General features: G+C 33.7%; 1 protein-coding gene across 2 annotated transcripts in view; it reads left to right on the top strand.

Annotated features, from left to right (window-relative positions):
* Positions 1–5942: 5942 nt before the first annotated feature.
* Spec2 (CDC42 small effector protein Spec2) overlaps positions 5943–22480 on the top strand; it is a 62311-nt gene continuing 45773 nt past the window's right edge. Inside the window, exon 1 of one of the 2 annotated variants that reach the window (XM_089640370.1) lies at positions 5943–6389. The gene's annotated coding sequence lies outside the window, so the exon portion shown is untranslated. The remainder of the gene's footprint in view (positions 6390–22480) is intronic. The other variant, XM_089640371.1, reaches the window with a different exon arrangement.

Below are 22480 nucleotides of genomic sequence, written 5' to 3'. Positions count from 1 at the left end.
ATCGACACGAAAATGCGGGTACCCCCACCACCGCTCACCGTTCACTGTCCCTCTCTCACCATATGCGCTTGTTGAGGTGGGGGAGCCGCTCACGAACGTTTTGCTTTGAGTTACGAGCGAGATACGAGTTCGGTTTAGCAGGTCGGCCGGTAGCGCACTTGCGCGGCCACGCCCACCACGGCCAGTGAATCAGTTAGCAGCGTGCTCCCGCTGTGATAAGTTGTGTTCGCGTTTTGTGTTGCGTTTACATTTACATTTATAGTTGTAGTTCATTTAATTAATTCATTTAATTTTTGATGAAATGAAAATAGAGAGAGAGGAATACTAGAAGTTTCACTTCTGTCTTGCGTAGGCTTGACACACCCACTTTTTTTATTTTTATTATTTTATGTATCAAACCATAAAATGTTATATACCTATGTTAGTTCTCGGTTTTTTCAAAGCCCCCACCATTTTTCCCAGAACTTATCAAAGAGTAAATATAAAAAGAGAAAGGGAAAAATAAGTGCTTGAAAAGAATTACTGTTTTTCTTTTCGGTTTCCACAAGAAATTCGTTTGGTCCCGTTCTTCTTTACTTCTTACTTCATTAACTTCATGACACATGGCACGGAATAAAGTAATATTATTATAATGATGCACTACGCTCTATGCAGGTTTTGTGCTACGTTTTGCTATATTGTGTTAACCAGGCGAGATGTCAACAGTCAGACCACGTTGGTATTTTTTTCGATTCTTTACATGGGAAAAAACGTAGTATCAACATAAAGCAAGCAATTTTCTCGAAGTAACTGTTTTTTTAAATTGCACAATTTTTCAGAGTAAAATATAAATATTCTTGGAGAAATATGGAGATTTCAGGATAATGTTGGTATTTATTTTATCCATTTTTGTAATAAAAATAAAGCGGTCATGTTAAAACTTTCCTTGTCGTTTATATAATTTTGTAATTCATTAAATGTAACATTTAAAAATCCAACCATTCGACTCTGAAATTTATGTAATTTGTCAGATATAACAAATATTGCTAATTCTAATGTAATTTAAGAAAATTGCTTTTGGGGTTTTGAGTTTTTTTAGCTTCGGTAGACTACCTAACTAGGTAGGTACTCCTTATTGAGCTTCTTGGTAGCCGGCTTTGAGGGGAATTTTATGAAGTGACCGTTGCTGGCCACGAAAAATGGTCGAAAGATTTCACTGTCACACAAATAAACTTGCCTTTTTCCACACGATTATGGAAGCTACAAGACTGTCACCGGTGACTACCGGTGGAAGAAGTGCAATACGACATGAAAACGACAAAAAATATGAATCGGTCTTGTAGGCATTATCAAATTCAGATTATAAATTCTAACATTGATAAATTAAATTAATTATTCCTTGAATAATTTTATTCATAATAATCGAACAAACTAATTTTGGTTGTCTCTGATATGAAATATTCCTGCGTAATGAACTCAAATTTGCTTCGATATTTTCAATATAGGAGCTGATGATTGTGTGAATTCAGACACGCAATAAAGATCTGTAATCATTTTTGTTTTTTTTTAATTTAAAAATTCCATAAGTGTTGGAATTTATTTTGACAGATTTTAACATTTTGACAGATGATTTTTCAAGTTACTAACGGTGTTCGGTTTTCGTTAACTCTTTAAGTTTTTATATTATTTTTGCAGAAATGTTAATCTATAAAATTCCCTCGATAGAAAAAATCGCAAAGTATGCTCCGAAAATTATTAAAAACGCGTTTTGTTTGTGTTATTTTTTATTTTGGTACAATATTTTACATTTCATATTACAATTTAGTAATGTTGACATCACTGGGTGGCTTACCCGTGCTGAGGCCTCTATTTTATAACGTAAAAAATATTCATAAAAACATTTATAGAAAATATATATACCAGTATAATGTTGATGAAGGAAAAAGATTAAGATAAATTTAAACTAAAAATATAGATTTAAATTAAGTGTGTTACAGGCATGAAAAAATTCGCAGTGTATCTTTAAATGCAAATAAAGCATTTATCGCAAGATTTTTGCTCTATTTCAAACGAGTCGTGTTTTATTAAATATTTTCACCATTTTGGATAATTCTAAAATTCTAACCTCTAACATTGGTATTTATATATCGCCCTTTCAAACCATCTTTGAACGCTTACTACGGGGCTTTAAAGGCTGCCGTGAGGAACATAGACAAATAAAAAAAGTGGGTGTGTCAAGCCTACGCAAGACAGAAGTGAAACTTCTAGTATTCCTCTCTCTCTATTTTCATTTCATCAAAAATTAAATGAATTAATTAAATGAACTACAACTATAAATGTAAATGTAAACGCAACACAAAACGCGAACACAACTTATCACAGCGGGAGCACGCTGCTAACTGATTCACTGGCCGTGGTGGGCGTGGCCGCGCAAGTGCGCTACCGGCCGACCTGCTAAACCGAACTCGTATCTCGCTCGTAACTCAAAGCAAAACGTTCGTGAGCGGCTCCCCCACCTCAACAAGCGCATATGGTGAGAGAGGGACAGTGAACGGTGAGCGGTGGTGGGGGTACCCGCATTTTCGTGTCGATCCTGACTCGGTTTTACTCCATCCCCGAAAATCCATTACGCGCCTAAAGAAGTTTCACTTCAAAAAAATAAAACATTATTCCATTCCATTTTTGAAATTCCCTGTTCGTAAAAGTTTCGGTGTTCCAAAGGCACGTTCACACCTTCCGCGGACGCGCCCTGCCTGTCGATTAGACAAGTGTGACTTCGGCATACTAATGACATCATTATTATTTGATAATCACAAAATGTTGTAAGTACTTATATTTTTTTCTGTGTATGGTATTGCGTTGTGTTTTCCTCGTTGAATGAATCTACCATATTCACATTATTATTTGTAAAACACACGTCCGTGTGTTTATTCTGAGATTAAAAGCATAATTAACATGACATTCATCACGAACGGCTGCCAATCATCGTTTTTCACGCTTATACTGCGAAACTTCAGAAGAAAATAATTGTTCATGGCGGTAAACAAAGAAGCAGGAATAAAAGTTACAAACAAGTTACAGATAAGTTACGGGCCTGTTACAATTTACAAATAAGTTGTTACAACGTAAGTTTTACGATAACTTTTTCCTGACTTGATCGTGATGCGATTAGAGGTAGGTACTTATGTACTTAAAACAAACTATGCAAAAACAAAATTCAAGGAATATGTAATCTACGTATACACGTACGAATCGAATCAAGAACCGATTTTCGAATTATGGAAAAGGAACGAAGCAACCGCAAGCAGCGTTTCGTGACGTTCCTTTCCCATAATTCGTGGCTCGGCTCGCTCTTCAGTTCGCATATGTATACGCAGCATAATAAATAAATTTTATATATATTCCACCTAACGTGCCTACATTTTTCATATTAATATCTTCTATCCAAATACAACAATTTGTATGGTTTCAATTTCGTAATTATTTTTTACTTTGTAACCAAGTTATATTATTTTTTCGCAAATTGTACACTCCTCTTTCATCCACAAGCAAATGCTTTTAATGGAAGTGTAGTATAAATTAAAACAGTATGACTTGTAAACATTGTATATTTATTGTAAAAAACACAAATATTATATTAAACAATATGTTCAAATACCTACTGCACAGACATCTTGAATCCGGTGTTGTCAACAACATAAAATTTTGAAAAAATCTATTAGTGCAAGAATTTATGAAGCAGCTGGGCACCAATTAGTTCGGCAGGTACCTACCCGCCACGTATCGAAATTGTAATTCAATCCGTCCATTGTTGGCCCAAATACGGCCTACCGTATGTCTTTGTTGCTACTCGATAAAAACATACTGAATTAAAAATATTCTTTCTGAATTATTTAATATGTACACATTATTATAGTGCGACCAGTCTTGTCTATCTGTGCTGTATGTAATCTACATCAAACATTCTAACAATGACCTGGGAGTTCTAATGAAAACGGAACACAGGTAAGTAGGTAACTACATGACTGGAAGTTTTCTAAAATATTCTTTCAGTACCTACCTACCTAAATCAAATTTTCAAGTGCTTTCCTGTTTTTTGAATGTGTCCGTGCAGATGGGGGCATTGATATTGTATTGTTGTTACATGGGCAAAACGAGTTTGCTCTGGGACGTCGATGCGTACTTAAATTCGATTTAAGGCGATGCCATACGTAGTAATGCAAAATCATGTGTTTTTGGTTTGAAAATTTGGTCGCCTAGAAATGTTTCAGATGCTTTAATTAAATACTGCGAGTAGAATACACATTGGCCTTTGAAATAATCTAGTATTTTTAAGACTTTTTATAAGCCCAGAAAAAAATAGTGTAAAGGCCTATGAAAACTGCTTTAAAGTTCAAAATCTCTTACTTAAGAACCCATTTTCGGTTATGATTTTATTGTATAATGTGGCAAATTAAGTTATTTATAAAATGATCGAAAAAAAATTAAATATTTATGCCTGAACATCCACAAAATAAAATAAAAGACACTTTTTGGCCATGTTTTTTTCTTGCATAAATCAAAACAGGCGGATGGTGGTTAAGCGGGAATTTAAACCTTTTGTTGTTGTTATTGATAGCGGCCCAATTTAAAATATTAGACGACGTAGTGCATCGCCTTAAAAAACGTTCGTTTGCTAGTTTCTCTGTGATTGGTTTATTCATGGGTCCTCTCTTGACTGCCTGAAAAACCTACTTGTACAATGCTGTAGTTAATTTTTTAATTCGTTTCACAAACATTTGATTTTGTCTTTGAAGCCTTGCAACTTACAATCAAGCGAAAAACGAACGCGATGAAGAAAAAAAATTATGATTATTTAAAAAAATAATAATGGGGCATTAATAGAAAAGTGCATCACGAATTCAAACGTCGAACATTATGCGTCAGCGATCTATTCCTAATTTGAATTTTCAAAGGAAAATGTATATTTGCCATCTTTCTACTTCATACGAACTGGGATTTTCAAAGTGTTGAGAAAATTTTTGAATTATTGCGTGAATAAATAAAAAAATTTAGATCCAAAGAAACATTTTCGGTTCTTGCCGATATCTAACCGCTGCATATATCTGGAAACTGATAATGGGATTTTCTAAATATCCGGGGAAAATGGATATATCAACAACGTTTATTTATCATTTTGTTAGACTGAGGTAGACTTGAAATCCTGTATGTGTGTATAATGGATATGTGTGAATAGGTATGTTATCCTGACCATGAAGTAGAAAATGTTTGTTTGTTTGCTTTAGAAAAAACTCCCCACTTGCTCGTACTATGAGCACATTATTTGCACAGCTTTTTTGCCTCAATTTTCCAAATCATCACAATTCCTGTCACTTTCTGACGCCATATTGTATGTTCCATATATTTCATTTGTTCAATAATAAAAACAATTTATTTGGTAGGTAGGTATTTAAATATCAGAAATCATTTTGAAAAGTTGCTTATGTAGGTAAGGTTAGGTTAGGTCAGATGAAAAAACATAACCTACATATGTAATATCTACGTAAGTAGGGATTTATAAAAAAATAGCGTTGAATCCTTATTTCAGTATGTGAGTACGTATGCATAATAATATCTATATTATTTACCCACATACTTGAATCTTTCCAAAGTTTGCATAGATTATTATTTGTAATTAATGTAATTATGTTTTCGTTTCTAATGAATTTAATAAATAATTTCTTGGGTTAAATCAAGTAGTAAATCAAACTGTAGAGAATATAATATATTCTAAAATCATCTATATTATTTTAATGGAAACCATTAATTATTAAAACTAATTAATAATTGGATGAAATAAATAAATATAAGAATCCACAGTTTGACATGTTTGCGCCATGACAGCCGTTTCGCGAACACTTTCCGCTTCGTTCGTTCTCTGCTCCCTCAGTTCAATTCCCAATTCCCAGTTCACATCCGCCAATAGCGCTGGGAGGTCGCCTCAACCGAACAGCTTCGTGATAATAATATCGCCGATAAGTGCGCGCGCATCGTAAACCAGCTCGAAGAAAAGAGAATTTTTCTCTCGAACGACGCCAACTAATAAAAAAGTTAATATAATTCCCAAAGAAAGTTCAAAATAATCAGACTTTTTGCGTAGTGTTTATCTTACTATTGAACATTTCGATTGTGCTAAGTTGAACATATTTTGGAACATTCGCTTTTATTTTAAAATTTAAAACCACAAATATTTGCGCTGTGGTCGGTCAATTGTTAACGTTTGAAAGAATTACGAATTGAGCAGAAAAACATTTATTGTTGATTGTTATAAGGAATAATAATTATTGTTAGAAGTTATACAATATTAAAAGATATATTTTAGTCGAAAGTTTTCGGTCAGGATTTGGATTACGTCGAACTTTTCTCTGTCGGTAAGCGTACTATTTATTTTATTGTGTTTATATTTTGATTGTAAACCAGTTTTTAATCGATACAAGGTGAAATGATTTGTAGGTTGTAGACATTGAACGATATATTTTTGAGCTGAATGTAATTGGCAAAAAATAATAAATTCAGTCATAACGAAGGTAGTTTAGCATTTAAACATGCTTTTGAAGTAGGTATGATATATTTATTAATATCATATTTTAATCCAATATCTGAGTTTGTCCTCGGTTCAAATAGGTACAGTTGAATTGGTACCTAGTAGGAATTAAATTAAACTTTTTTAAATGTTAGATAACTGCATTTTATGTGCAATGATGTGTTTTATGAATGTCCAATGACCATTGTCTAATCTTTCCAGGAAGGTTCAATAAGTCATAAGAAGTTATGATGTTATAACACTTATAACTTATAACCGCTTAAAACTCTCTTTTAATTTTAATCTCGAAAATTTTTATTTAAATTAAATAATGGGAAGGCGGCGAGATCTATGACAGAAACAATAGGTGGAATTCATATTTGATTTTGAATTTAATTATTTATTTATGCATTGTGCATTGCAATCACGAGCGTTGCAGATATCGCCATTTTTTACCGGATGATAAGCAAAGGAAGCCATTTCTGGAAACGTGCTTAGCAATATAAACAATTAGGCGATACTATCATATTGGTAAAATATGAATTTATAATTTATTTGCTAAGCTTGATGATTGCAATCATAGATAATAGATGCAGAGGGAGATGTGGCATGAAAGCGCGTCGAATGTCGCCGATCTACGACCAAAACAATTTTTTTTTTGAACTAGGTAACGGTAAAAAAAAAAACGGCTAAAAACGGTAATATGTAATCTCTAAGTATAAAATAAAGTCGCTATCCGTGTCTGTCTGTTTGTGCGCTTTGTTCTTCTAAGCTACGTAACGGATTTTGACAGGGTTTTCATTATCGCTTAGAGAAAATAGAGGAAAGTCAATGTTTATCCTAGAATTCATAACCTCAAAACTTTACTCAAAATTATTTACAACCCCTAGCAACGCCGGGTACACGTCAGCTAGTCTAAAAATAAATGTTTCAATTCTGTTCAGTTATGTGCACTGTCGTGGAAGTGGAGTGTAGGGTTAGCGTGCGAATGAATTACCGAAAATGGCAATTTATACCGCTTTCTTCGAGAACACTTCACTAGGATTGCCTGCACCGACGTATTCAAGTGAATGTGTTGGAAATAAAGTATTTTCTATTGCAATTGCATATAATAAGTTAAAAAACCTTAACGTATTTATGATAATATAGTTCGGTAAACCATTCGATAAAATCTCCCGCGACTATGAATCAACTAAATCCAATGAATCATTGACCAAAAAATACTGGAAAAAATCAATGTTTTCGGGCTCGTCTAAGGTAGTCGCAGGTCACAGGATAAGTACTAGGTACCTACCCAGTTCAGTAGGTACCTACTTGACCGATATCGGCTTAATAATCTAAACTGGCTTTATCACGCACCTTTGGTCAGCCCTAAACCCCACATAACAGGTAGGTGGGTTACATGATTATTGGTATATAGGCGATCGCCCCTCGTTCTTCTAGTATAATTTTGTAAGTGCCAAATGAGGTCAAACCTTTCGGGGGAGTTATGAGTAATTTATGAAGCGTTGACCTGAAAAATACAAATGTCAGGAAAAATTATGCGCTTGTTTAATAGTTTGAAGGAAAATATTGATTGGCTTTTTTAAAATTGGAATACTGCGCAAGAGTCCTAACTGTTCTCAACCGTCTATAAATAGTCGCGAGGGGAAGGAGATGGGGAAGAGGAAGGTGAACATGGCTAAAGCCATTTAAAGCAACGTTCCAATTCTGAATTGGTAGTCTTACACCAGGGCGATACTAAAATGAGTCTCCACTATAAAACCGGGTCATAAATCAATCTATGATCGGACCATGTTTTCCATAGAACAAAGAAGAAAACTAGAAGTGCCTTCCATATAAAATTGAATGGAAACAAATTTAGTACCTTTTGAATTTACACAATTTTACACGCAGTGTGTCTCTCTTACACTTGCTTGAAATTGTATATCGCCATCCCATTTGAATTCCGTAATCAAGGTGAAACACAGTTTTCTATAGAAAATAGGCCCAAATTTGGTTTATCTTTGGATCACAAAACACGTCCACATTGCATTTCTTGTATTCTTTATTCTATGGAGTGGTACAATATCTGGCACATAAGGCACTTCTTGTGTTATTCTCTATTACAGGGTGTTTTCTAATTACTAATTTCTTAAGATATTGATTTTTTGTGTACCACAAAGAACTATATGTGAAACACAAACATGCAGAGACGGAAACTTAGGTACTTTTTGTATCTTTTTGCATCTTGAACATTTTTTATCGGGAATCGTCATAAAGAAACTCATGATTTATTGCCTCGCAACAAGATTAACATATTTTTACCAGCTACTAGTTGTTTTTACTATGCGAAACATTTTTTGAAGTAATTTGAAACAGTTTCTCTTTCACCATCAAAGTTTCCGTAAACGGAATCTGCACAAAGCCATTTACATTTATTACCTAATGTTAGATATTTATGATTTTTTTCACTATTTTAGTAATATTTATATTGTATTACTACCCGGAATTTAATTACTTCGACGAAGGACGATGATTGCGGATACATTTTTTACAAAATAACTACACATTGTATTATATTATTCGTGAAAATTCGGAGATTTTTCATCTGCCAAGCAATTATTATTGGTTGTTTTACTAAACGGTCTGTTCTTCAATATTCCCTATCTTCTAATTTATAATACTTGGCTAAAAAGAAATAAGAAAGCTTTACACAGGTAGAAATATGTCATAACTTTTTCTTCTTAATATTTGGCTATTCTAATAAAATGTTGAATGAGGAATTACAAAATTATTTTGTGATTACAGAAGTCGCGTGCTGTAAATAGATTCAAATTTGTTTGATTAACTGCATAAAAAAATTAGATTACGTGTGATACAAATTAGTACAATAATGAAAAATAATGTTTATATTAAATTTGACACTTTTGGTACGATGAACCTCTAAACATTAGGGTTATAAGTCTATGTTTTCTATATATTTAAGCCATAGACAAACTTATCCATATTCACGGATATGACTTTGAGATGATATGAATTTTGCTCTGAACCCTACTGAGTTCTTTTTCAATCCTGGTTCAAGGATCAAGGTTCAAGTTTTAGTCTATTGCAATCTTTAGCGCCTCAAATCCTAAACCGCGATTTCTAAACACTGTAGATATCTTTGAAGTTAGCTTTGGTTCTTTCAATCTTCCCATAGCTACATTTTTTTGCTGATATATGAATTGATTATCGTGAACTAATGGATATGGCTTTATGAAGAGTTTTGGATATCGCTCTTTCATCACTTTCAGCTTATGTGGTAGTCAGAGCTTTTGGACCCGATTTCCAAACTTATTAACTGTCTGGACTTTAGTTTCTTCAAACTTACGATAGTTGAAACGTTTCAAATCTCAGGACGGGTTGTTTTAGAGAATTTAAACAATTCTTCAAATTTCAAAGTTAATTTTCAAGTTCTGTGAAAGATTTTTTCAAGTTCTGTTATTATTTCAGTTCTGTGTCTATAATGATATAATAACAGAACTTGAATAGGACTTTCACAGAACTCGAAAATAAACGTTGAAATTTGGTAGATTGATCAAATTCTGTGAAACAACCCGTTCTAAGAAATGTGTGTACTGCATTAGTGTTTTTAGTTAGGACAAGAAACGCGAAATACATAATATATGTATTTATATATATTTTAAACAGTTACAATTTCAAATAGATAGAACGAACATTATATATTTACGTGTTCGAATGATTAAATGTGATAATGTTTAGGATTTATCGATCCCAAGCGGAAGTTCCGCTTATCGTGTCCTTTAATCTGACGTCGAACTAACAACGGGTGGCTAAACTCGTGTTACAAGTTTATCAAGTGCCTTCCTCCGGGCCACCAAACGCTATCTATGTTGGCAAATCTCTTTTACTGTTACTCATAGAATTCCTTCTTTATGCTTTATCTGTAGAATGCTCCTACACATTATAACTCATACAGTGGGTAGGTACCTACTCAAAGAAGATAAGATTCAGTGTTTACCTACTTTTACATTCATGTAGCTGCCTTATCTGTGTATTGATGCACTCGCACGAACGTTGCCAGGTTAGCTTCAATTGAGGGATGTGGTATAAATCGTTGGCAACCCACAATGAAATTTTTCATCTTCATTTTCTCATAATCTTGAAAAGTTTAGGTTATGTTAGGTTATTAAAAAGTTTTCGGGTAGTGCGTAAGAACCAGTATTATTTTCATACAAAATATATGTTGATTTATTATCGTATTTGCTAAATTAGACATTTATTTAGATACTTCCTTTGTCCAGTTGGCAATCTCCGGATATTTGTTCGAACCGGTAGCAAACCGATTCTCCGCTGGAATTCTCTTCGCCACACGCGGTTATTCTATTTAGAAAGCGCTCTAATTAACAATTAACCGAGAAATTAACTGACGGATAAAAAAAGTTCATCGTTACGATAAATTAATTAAAGGAAACGAGTGATCTGAAAAAGTGATCTGAAAAAGTAAGACGAGGAATTCGTCTTACTTTTCCAAGGGTACCTACAAAATTAATCTGACTTTTGACAACTAATATTGATACTTAAAAAAAATGTCAAATAATACTGTTACCTTGTTTATTTATAATTTTCATTTAGAACAGCACGCCAACAGGTTTCGGCATAATCGTCAAATATGGCATGGATGTGTGTCGATTGTTGCCGAGCTACGACCAAATTGCACGGACTTATGCCCAGTAGAGCCAATGAAAGTTATGCGTTTGGTTTGAAGAAAGGAAAAGGGGCGGCGCGCCGCTGTGCGTAGATCTATACGATGTTGGCGATACTTTTGTGCTGGCGGTTTCATATAATCTTGTTTCCTATTATCTTTGACTGCACTTAGTGGAAAACTTTGACTCTGGTTTAGATCGTAAAATGAGTTAACATCATATATTATCAGGATTAACACATTACAATCTGATGATAACATTGGTTGCGCACAAACTGTATGCCGGGTGAGGTGTAGTGTGTACTGTATGTAGGAATTGCCAGCATTGTGTGTCGACGGTTAACTTCGTGACCGCAAACCTGACCTTGTGGTGGTAGGGCTACTCCGCTAACTGACTATCATCCCGCCAACAAGGCTAAACAAAATAATAATCGATGTAAACAATATTATCGTTAACCGCGTAAATCAAAGAATTATTATAATAAATGGGTAATAACGCTGTTTTTTTGTGAAAAATATTAAAATGATCAAAAGAAAGATTAAATTATGGTTATCTTTCTGAAAAACTATATACGTACCTAGCTACAATTATAATATTACTAATGGAAAATATTTTTTTCATATTGTTTTGTGCGCGGACGTAAATAAATTTGTCGGTTGTATTAAAGTTTTGTTTTTAACCTATGTTGTGAGTTTTTAGTGTTTATTTAATATCCACGGTATAAATAAATCATACACAGTAATTACATGTCACATAATGCAAGCAGAATCAAATAGCAGTAATAATTTAAAATAAAATAACAATTTGCTGTTGCATTTGATCATAAAATGATGACAGATAGTATAAAATTAATACAAGCTCTAGAAGGAAGTTTGTTCACATTACGTAGATGCAAATAGAAGGTAATTACATTACTCAACACGGGAGGCCCTGAGGAAAATAATTCTCTTCAGGGCCTAAGTCATCTTTGGAGATGTTGTGTGGAGGGTTTTTTTTAGGAAAGGAAGAGGAGGAAGTTCTGGGAAGTAAAAAGGTATGACGGGTAGGAATCTGTAGATCAGTGTGTTCAGGAGTGACTAACATATGAATCCATCCCTCCCGAAGGCGATGTTCTGGGAGAGTTCTGCTGATCCGGCCACTTGGTGGGCAGACGCATTTGTCGTCAAGACCCAGACAAACCTATTCCCATGAACCCGGCCACCCCTGCTAAGTCACCAAATGTAGCGAACCACTTGAGGTGACCTATGGCAGCTGACCTATGTTGGTTATCCAATAAATGTACCCATACCCTGCCCCCAACTACTTTTAAAATGATATTTTCAGCAGAAGTTGTGGTTGAATTTCTCGCACTATAAATAATATTATTTTGAGTTCATAGCACAATTCCAATCCTTTTATCTACCGCAGCGGAGAAATAATATTTATTCCCAGATTTTCTTATCTTGTTTTGCGGGAAATCGAGGCAATGTGATAAAGCTAAAAGGAATTCACTTAAAGTGTATTTTACTTATCACTTCAAGTGTATTTTAGCCAAATAAACCGAAATATTTACCTAGATTCTGATGGTTCAGGGCGATACTGAGAGTATCTCTGGCAGGTCTATGGGAATATTTGGTTTATTTAAATGACATTGATTAGTCTGATATGTCGCTAACAGTTCTCGTCAAGGGTAACAAATTGGTTCGAGTTCGCCGAGTGCGTATTCAAATAATGTGTTGGCCACATGTCAAGATGATTGCGGAACTGTTAGACAATCTGCTGGATGCTGGGGCTATCAGTCCTAGGTCGTGGTCATCTTATCAGAATAACTGTTTTCTGAAACATAGAAAAACACCATCAGTCAAGAGTTGTCTTGTATGTCTAGGTTTTAAGTATTTTCAACTCGTATCATAATTTCCGTAAAAAGATATCAATTAAAATGTTAAAAACAAAATTCCATAGGTAACTTCTAATTGTGAAAACAAATCCAAGCCTTCCAGGATATCGAGTTTTTTTATAAACGACTAAACCATTAAATATGAAAAAAAAAAAATGAAACTGAGTTAAACTTATTAATGTTAACACACCATACGAGTTGATTCACTATGCCACTCCTTATGTTAAAAACATACTATATTATTTATAAATACATATTCATATTATTTTTTGATTATTGAAGACAATGTTAGCGATTCTTGAACGATAGTTTGAAACAGAAAAATCGACTTGAACCCAGAACCCTCGCCTTGCCGGTATCGTACCGTTTTCCTATTTTTATTTTTAAAAATATCGTTTAAGAATTGCTAATATTTCCTTCAATAATTAAATATTACAATTTGTGGTTTCTCTCAAGTTATTCCAAAAAATAAATCATTTTATTATATTTGTTTGATAATGGTGTTCACTGGAATAGATCCACCATTGTTTTGAGGCGAACCACAAAGTGTCACTTAATTTTGCCAGAAATATTGTTCATCGCGTATGCCTTTATCTGACAGAGTGGGATTGTTGTGTAGTGTAAAATAATATAAATTAAATCTTATTTGGATCAACACTTACCAAACATAACGGCGATAAAATGTGAAACAGAAGCAGAAGCTTTCACACAAAGAACTAATTGAATTGAGCTTGGTTTTGCAACGTCAGCTACAAAGTAAAATACATTATAATGATTGCAAACGTCTGCTTTATCCAACAACTAATGAGTTGCTAGCACTTACTGCCTGAGAGCTATTTGGTAGCCTGTAACAATATTAGATAGGACACGCATAAGCTAACGATGATGTAATAGCCTTTATACCGAGCGCTTTTTGCCAACTAACAACTAACGGTTTCCTTACAATATTTACACATCGCATAAGAGGCTTAGAAACATGAAAACGCCATTAAAGACCCATAAATCTTTTTAATTTGTAGATGTTAATACTTGCGCAACAATATGATGCAAACGAGTAACCCTAATTTATATTATATTTATGTGCTTTGTAAGCAAAGAAAAAGTACCTACTTAATTGAAAAAAAGCTTTTCAACAAAAATTAAATTAATGCAATCAGTCATTTTTTCGTGAAATCAATCATGATTTTTGTATGGTTCAAAATAATACCCACCCAGCTATATTGGGTATGGAATTCTGTGAGCAGAACACATCTTTGCCTAATTTATGTGGGTTAAATCAAACTTTAAAAATATGTTACCTAACCAAATTAAAAAAAAAGTTTTGAACTGCCTGATTTACAACTTAAGAATCATTTTTAGCGTTAAATTTTGATTCAAGAAAAATTTAAACACTAAACTACATTTTCACCAAAAATCTAATTTCCATAAACACAAACTATCATTAATATACTAGTTAGACAAGCGTAGAAAAAACACAACTCCGACGGAAAACACAAGCTTTGGACAAATTTGGAAAAAAACCACAAACACCCGAATAAAAGCATTCAAAAATCTTTCACCAGATAATACATAAAAAGGAGGAAAACAAAAAACATTTCACATACAAAATTAAAAGTTGGATTAACAAACGAGATAATAAAAAAGATGGAGCAACAAAAAAGGCAATATTACAATATTTTTAACTAAAAGATTAAAATACATAAACGTAAAACATAATTCCGTTACAATACACACATCATTAACAACAGTAAGTAAGTACAACCGTACCTCATAATATTTTCCGATTTCTTTTGTTCACTACCGCCTTTGTTATTGTATTTTATTTAATTTCACATTATTTTTTATTGAGAAAATGTAAATTAAAATTTTTAAAAATTAAATTAAATTTTTATTATTAAAATGTAAAATTCATCTCATCAAGGGTAAAGCACCCATTGAGGTCCACATTATCAAAAAATGTTTTAACATACGTAAAGTTATTGTATCAAATAAAAAAATGAAAAACTACAACACGTAAAATCTTGGACCTGAGCTTGTAAAACTGGATAAAATAAAGTCTTTTTCTTGCGTAATTCGGGCTAATCTTATCCTTATTGCGACCAGTGGAAGGAATCCGTAAGCGTTGCCGAATTCCAAGCTAATTTCAGAACATGTGTAGACTTATTTGTTTAGTTTCTGCAAAACAGCAAACGAAGCAATTACCAAGAATCATAATAAACCACTTGAACACAGATTTAAAACAAATCCAAGCCTTCCGGGATAACGAGTCTTTCTATAAACGACATTTAGCCGAAACGCAAATACGCTTGCCCAAGAATAATTTATTAATGGTGTATGGCACGCGAATGCTGCATTTGATGACAAGATCTGAGATGCCGATCTGGCGATTATGCCCGCAATGTTAAATGCACCAATTTAGTTCAAAGCTCCCAGTAATGTTGCCTAATAGCTTGTGGTTAATGAATGGTCCATATACCATCTTTGATGCCTGTCGATTCATCTTTTGGCGCCTTGCCACTCAGTTGAATGCATTGCAATACGAAAATTGCATTTTATTTACGCGGAATGTCGACGGAGGAAAAGCAATGAAAGATGCGGCTCATTTGCAAATTGACTTTCCAAATGGGATTTTGTTAGAAATAAAACCCAATTTTTATATTCTACAATACGCATCACATAAAATTTTAGCTGCCAGAAATAAACCTAATTTTAATTCAAACTTCAACACGTATCAAGTAAAACTTAAAACTGAAGTAATAGAAACAAAACTTTCTGATAGTATCTAATGTACAAAAATATTGAAAATGAGAGATTTCTCGCAATGAAATTGAAATATATATACGTTTTTGGGAAATTTTCTTCTGGTCTTCACGTTCCCTTGCAGGTACTCTAGATATCGTAGTAGGGTCCTGGTCGCTTATCGGGTTCTTGCTCTCACTCTCTCCAGTTCCTTACGGTCAAATATGCGGCGTTTATCTCCACACCGTCCAGCCATCTAAGTACAGGTCTCCTCCCAACACTCCTTTGCTTATTATAGAGAAGCCAATTTCGTGGTTGCCCGTCCATCCTTGCCACACGTTTTGCCCAGCGGAGCCGCAGCCGTCCCAGTTTTATTAATCTGGTTATTAACGGTATCATTATCCAATAACCGAAGAGTAGAGCTGCTCGATAGTTCTGGTTATATAATAAGGTTTATTGCTTGAAACAAATAAAACAGGTACCAAATGCAGCCCTTTGGGAAAAAGGTTTTTTGAAAAATATATTTTGCTTCATGCTTTAGTCACAATTATATTATTGTGTACTTGTAATTGAAAATATGTTTTAATGGAAAATACCCGACGCATAAAAATCCAGCGTAATCAAAGAAAGACTATCTAAATATTTAAAAACGTAAAATCTGTGATGAAACTATTTTTTAATTAAGCGAAAGTGAACGGCCGTGGGAAGGTCGGTGTTATTTATTTGTTTCGTTGTTTTAATCATGCTAATGTGGTTATTGGCATCGAATGTGATAAGATTATAGAATTGGACTTGTTTTCTCCGGTCACTGGAGAAAGTGATGACATAATAAGACTTATGCGAACACGTTCCTGCCGCCATCCAATTGCATCGCTAGCCTTTGACCGCATATGGGCATAATCGCACTCCCAGTCATCGTGTATCGTATATTATTGTTACGACTTTTCCTCATATCAACCGCTGCAACCAGATGATAGTAACCTCAACTTTATGTGTTAAGTGTTATGGAATCACTTAATTTTATAACTCTGCCATCGTTTCAGGTGGCAGTAAAACTTTCATTTGGTAAAATAAGGCATTAATTCTGTTTACTCCAGGTCTGTTCATAGATTTGTATTCATTTCTCAATGGAAAAATGTAATATTTCCAATTCACGGATCTCTAAAAGAATTTTCCAAACTTACATGCCACCGGTCAGGCTATGTAGCAAGGAAAACTCATATGCGACAGGTCAGGCTACGTAGCAAGGAAAACTTACATGCGACCAGCCAGGCTACGTAGCGTTTTTTTGCAAGTAATGCAAAAACATATCTATTTGGTTTTAAAATTTGACTGTATAAAATTATTTTAGATGCAATTCATTTTAAATAGTGCGAGTAGAACACATCTAAGCCTTTGAAATTGAAAGAATTTTTTTAATCAAGTCTTTTTATAAGCCCAGAAAATATACAGTATCAGACCTATAAAAATGCTTTGAAGTTCAAAATGTTCTACTTACGAACACCTTTTACGGTTATAATTTTATTTTATAATTTGGCAAATTATGTTCTGTAGAAAATGAATATAAAACATTAAAACATTTGTACCGGAAATAAGTAAACACTTTTTGGCGACGTTTTTTTCTTGTTTAAATACACCTATTTAATTAATTACAACACGACCACAAAGTTGGGGCGATGATCTTTAAATATGCAGAAGACTTAATGACAGACCTTGAACCAAAACAAAAAATACGGGAAGGAGGCTTATAAATAATCTTTTGTGATGAAATTCAGAATTTGCTTTCTGGCAAAGAAAATTAGCAAGATAGCCAGGTATTTTTTTTTTTTTTTAATTCCTTTATTTTTCCCAATTTTTACATTAATTACATACAATATTATATAAATCAATACGAATAATGGGAACCCACTAAGGCGCAGCCTGTGCGTGGGTAATATATTTAAATTATTATTTTGTTGTACCTAGAAATAAACAATAATTATAATAAAAACAAGATTACATTTTGTCTAAGCGGTTTGTATAAAAAGTGTTTATAATAGTGTATAGTGAAGTTATAAGTGTTTAGTGTAATATATGGTGAATATTTTATGAGAAACATAAATTGATACAAATTAAATAAAAAAAGTTTCAACTGCTGTATCGAAAAGCCATAATTTTAATTCTTTTAAATATTGAGGAAGTTTAGTAATCACTTGAATATTTTTCGGTAAAAGATTGAAAGTGCGAGGTCCAATGAAACTGCAGTGTGTTTGCATTTGTTTTGTGTTCGTTTGGGAATATAAAATACATTATTATTTCTAATGTTGGTTCTGTTTTCATTTATTTCGAATTTATTTTTGTTTTTAAAGATGTATTTCATAGTTTGCAAAATAAATAGTTTACGGAGACAGAATATTTTAGATTCTTTGTATAACTTATCTGTTGAAAATGTTCTTTTCCGACTATACATAACTTTGGTGATATAATTTTGAATTATTTGTAAAGGTTTGATATGTGTATGAAGCGCACCGCCCCATCCTATTATTCCGTATATGAGTGAAGATTGCACCAAAGAAAAATAAATAATTTTCAGTTTTTCAACATTGAGCACTTCTTTTAGTCTGTAAAATGTGTATGTAAGATATCTTAATTTACAGACGGTATTATTAATTTGTGACTGCCAATTTAATTTTGTATCAATAACAATACCTAAATATTTAATCTTTTCAACTTTTCCGAGTTCAAAGCAAGATGAGCATATTTCTTGATTACAGTTAACGTTATGTATTCGAATTTTAAGGTTATTGGGGGGTTTATTTTTACTATTTTTAGAAAAGGTTAGGTAAAATGTTTTATTATAGTTTAAGAAGAGTCTATTACTTTTTAGCCATGATGAGACATATGTAATACATTTTGTTGCCTTCAAAAAAGTTATTACTAAGGGTTTAAAATTTACGTTAAATTTTCTGTATCTAATCAATAACGGTTGCAAGAATTCAAGACCCCAAACAATGTTGTCCAATATGACTGACCTTAAGTAGTTTCTGGTCGTAATCTCTCGGGAGATCGTCACGGACCTTGGGCAGTATTGAGTTCATTCTGCATCTGGTTTCATGTGAAATTTGAACTTGGGATACGAGATATTTATTTATTTACGGTACAAGTACCTTTAAATACAAAAAAAAGGATTATACGGTGTAAACACACTAATATGATAACTAAATTCAAGCTACAATTACTGTGCATGAGTGGTAAAAGGGAATTTATAAGCGAATTGGTATTGTAACGAACGATATTATCCAAAAAGTTATTATTATCATTATCCCCCATCAATAGGTTAATGAGCTCCCAAAGCCGCTGTGCCCACATGATGCACTTATGGGGCCTTAGAGTAGGCGATGTGTGAATGTGGTGCGGTGCAGACCACCGAACATGTGGTCAACGAATGCCTGCTCCATTCATTCCCCGGCGGGATTGATGAGGTTCACATGCCGACGCCTGAGGTCCTAGAATGGCTCGCAGATCTAGATGTCCCCCTTTGACCCTCCCCCACCATACGAAAGAAGAAGAATATTGACAAAAAGTCGTGTATATTGACAGCTTATCCGACACTTGGAGTCCGCGCTAAAAGTAGCGGCTTTTGTCAACCGACTGTCGGAATCATATTTTAACCGTGCTCACAAATACCGCTAACTTACCGTTTACCATAGATGACGTATTTCGTCAATATTGTATTGACATAGGGCTTTATCTTCCAGGACTTCCAGGACAGAAGAACGACTAGGAAACATAGATTTGAAATGAACGTAATAACAACAAAATAAAATTGATTAATAAATTTGGATTTTGTATACCGCAATATTAATTCCTTGGCTGTGTACTTGCGCTAGGCACTCGTACATCTGATTTTTAACCCATCATCTCGGCCCTAGAGCCCACATTCTAACAGCTATGGGTCTAAAAATGAAGAGTCTACTATTAACATAATAACATTTTCGGTTGTCGGTGCATGAGTAAGATAGGACTTTTAGTTTTCAAAATTGCATCCGGTAAGTATAAATTGTATCAGACAAGCTATTAACTATTTACTAAAATTAGTTTAATTAATACTTCTTTATTTGAAATTTTTATTTCTTTTGTTTAAATGTTTGACCTAAATTAAAACGAAATGTAAATTTCTTCTTTTGAAGGGCTTAATATTTTTTATAGTTTGTAAAACCTCAAATTATTATATTTAATCCTTGAAGACAACATTGACGAAATGAAATGAAAGATGTGAAACAGAAATATTCATTCTAGACAAGAAACTTGTAATCATACATAAAAATAGCAGCAAAAAATTATTTTAATAAAAATTAAGATATTGTTTGTAGTTCTCAGTTGAAGTGTGATACTGTTAAAAATGACTTAAATTGATATGGGTGAATTAGCTCAGTGGTCAGAGCACTTCCCCGGCAAGAAAGAGGTCTAGTTACGACTGAATTTTTTTCTGTCTTGCAGCTTCACAATTTCTAAAATTATAATAATATATCTTACGATTTTTTACAGAACTGCGTAAGTACTTTAAGTATAATTTTTCCACATCATTGAATTACGATTATGTATTGACAATCATACTCCCGCCAGAACAAAACATGTAGGTATGCAATAATTACAAAAATAATGGACTTTCTTGTAAAAAACATCCAACAAAAAACTAAATTTCACCTGCTCGACAGATGTTACTCTAGCTGTAATTTACTTTATAGGTATGTGGGTAATTGAATTATTTCTAGGTTGAAGCACTTTCTGACTGAGAAAAGTTATAATTTTTGTTTCATTTAATCGATTTTTTTTACAAAAATCATCTTCAACTGTTTTATTGTGTACAATAATTGAAAGTCATTGTGAAGAAAATTGAAAACAATCAATTTGCGATCTCTGTGGTAATTAAGCTTCTTGAAAACGAACCCAGATATAGTGGGTTCGAAAAAAATGTTGTTAATTTTATATGGGTTATTTCACATACAGATTTAAGTATGTGAAATAACTAACTTTAACCTCTGACTTTAAACATATAAGTACCCTTAAAACTCTTTACTGCTCGTTAGTTCGCCCTCACCTTGAATACGCTAGTGTTATTTGGTCTCCTTTCTATGCTGTCCACATCTGTCACATAGAATCCGTACAACATCGCTTCCTACGAGGAATCGCTTGGAGGTTGGGTCTTGAAAGAGGAGAGTACTCATATGATGAAGTTGAACAAACTTTAAACATTTCTTCTTTGGAGAAACGTAGAAGGGACACTGATCTGATTTGCATATTCAAGATTATCAATGGTATTACAGACTCACCTGCTTTGTTGCAACTTATCCAATTCAACATCCCTTCCCGTAGACTCCGAAATAATGAATTGCTGTTCGTCAATCAACATTCTACCAATTATGGATACCATTCTCCTTTGTCCAGAATGTCGAGACTTGTCAACTCACTGTCAAGTCAAAGCATTGAATTTTGTGGTATATGCCTAAATGAATTTCGACAGTCAATACGCAATGTCTAATTTCTAATGCCCTTTGAACCATCTTCATGCTTTGACTTATTATTATCTCCCATTCTTACTTTTATATTATTATTGTCATTGTTATTGTCTTCGCTCCTCATTTATATATGCTCTCCTTTCACTGTCATCTCTGTTTATAAAACTTATTCGTGTAATTAATATGTTGTTAATGGACTATTTGTCCGTAAATAAATAAATAAATAAATAAATAAATAAATAAAGTCTATTTATGTAAAGAAGAGTGCCAGCGGCGAGTGGGCGGGTTTTTATACAAATCTACAGTTTTACTCCGATATTTATAAAGTTCTGCACACTCGACCTTCAAAACGAGAGGAAGTCCACTGTCTACACAAGATTTCGAAAAACCACACCTTACCCTTTTCCCACCTCTTAGAGCAGAATTTAGGTTACATTTGACGTTCAAAATAAGAGGAAAATAACTGTCTACATCTAATTTCGAAAAACTCGAAACTGCGGAGTTTTCCCAAAATCGAAAAGTTGGTTAAAATGGCTTGGGCTAAGTTAAGTGACTTGCTCTGAATAGATAAGTACTTTTCAATCTCCCACTTCTCCATCTCTTCTACTATACTACCTTCACCCCACAGATGCGTAATCTGCGGTCTGTGGGGTACATAGTTCGAATGGCTAGAACATTGCGACGTTCTGCGGTGTCACATCGTAAAAACAAATCGAAACGGCTTTAGCGATGTTTAGTGACTGGATATGAATAGACAGACATTTCCCAACCTTCATCTTCTCCTCCCGACTTCCTTCAGCCTTCCGTCATTCCCGAAATGGGGATGACACTGTTGACATATTTCCACTGATTCGTGACACTGCTATGATATAAAAAAAGATTCCATTACGTAAACAAAGGTGAGTCACCAATTTAAACCACAAATTAAAGGCATTATCTCCTGAAAAAATCTAAATTGCTTCCAATTACACCGTTTTCGTTTCAGCTATTATACATTTACGCTGTTGGTGAAATTCGGAAGGTCTGGGAATTTCGTTTGGCTAATAATGTGGTGGCTGACTCAGAACAAACTCGGTTCTAGAACAATAAAAGGGGATGGGATAGGAATAGAGATAACGCGGTAATCAACGAAAGAGAG

Source organism: Hesperophylax consimilis, chromosome 15 (assembly GCF_061612785.1).
Source record: "Hesperophylax consimilis isolate HC1 chromosome 15, BYU_Hcon_1.0, whole genome shotgun sequence".
NCBI classification, from domain to species: Eukaryota; Metazoa; Arthropoda; class Insecta; order Trichoptera; family Limnephilidae; genus Hesperophylax; species Hesperophylax consimilis.
The sequence above is the reverse complement of the archived record's forward strand: the minus strand, read 5'-3'. Positions and strand labels throughout refer to the sequence as shown.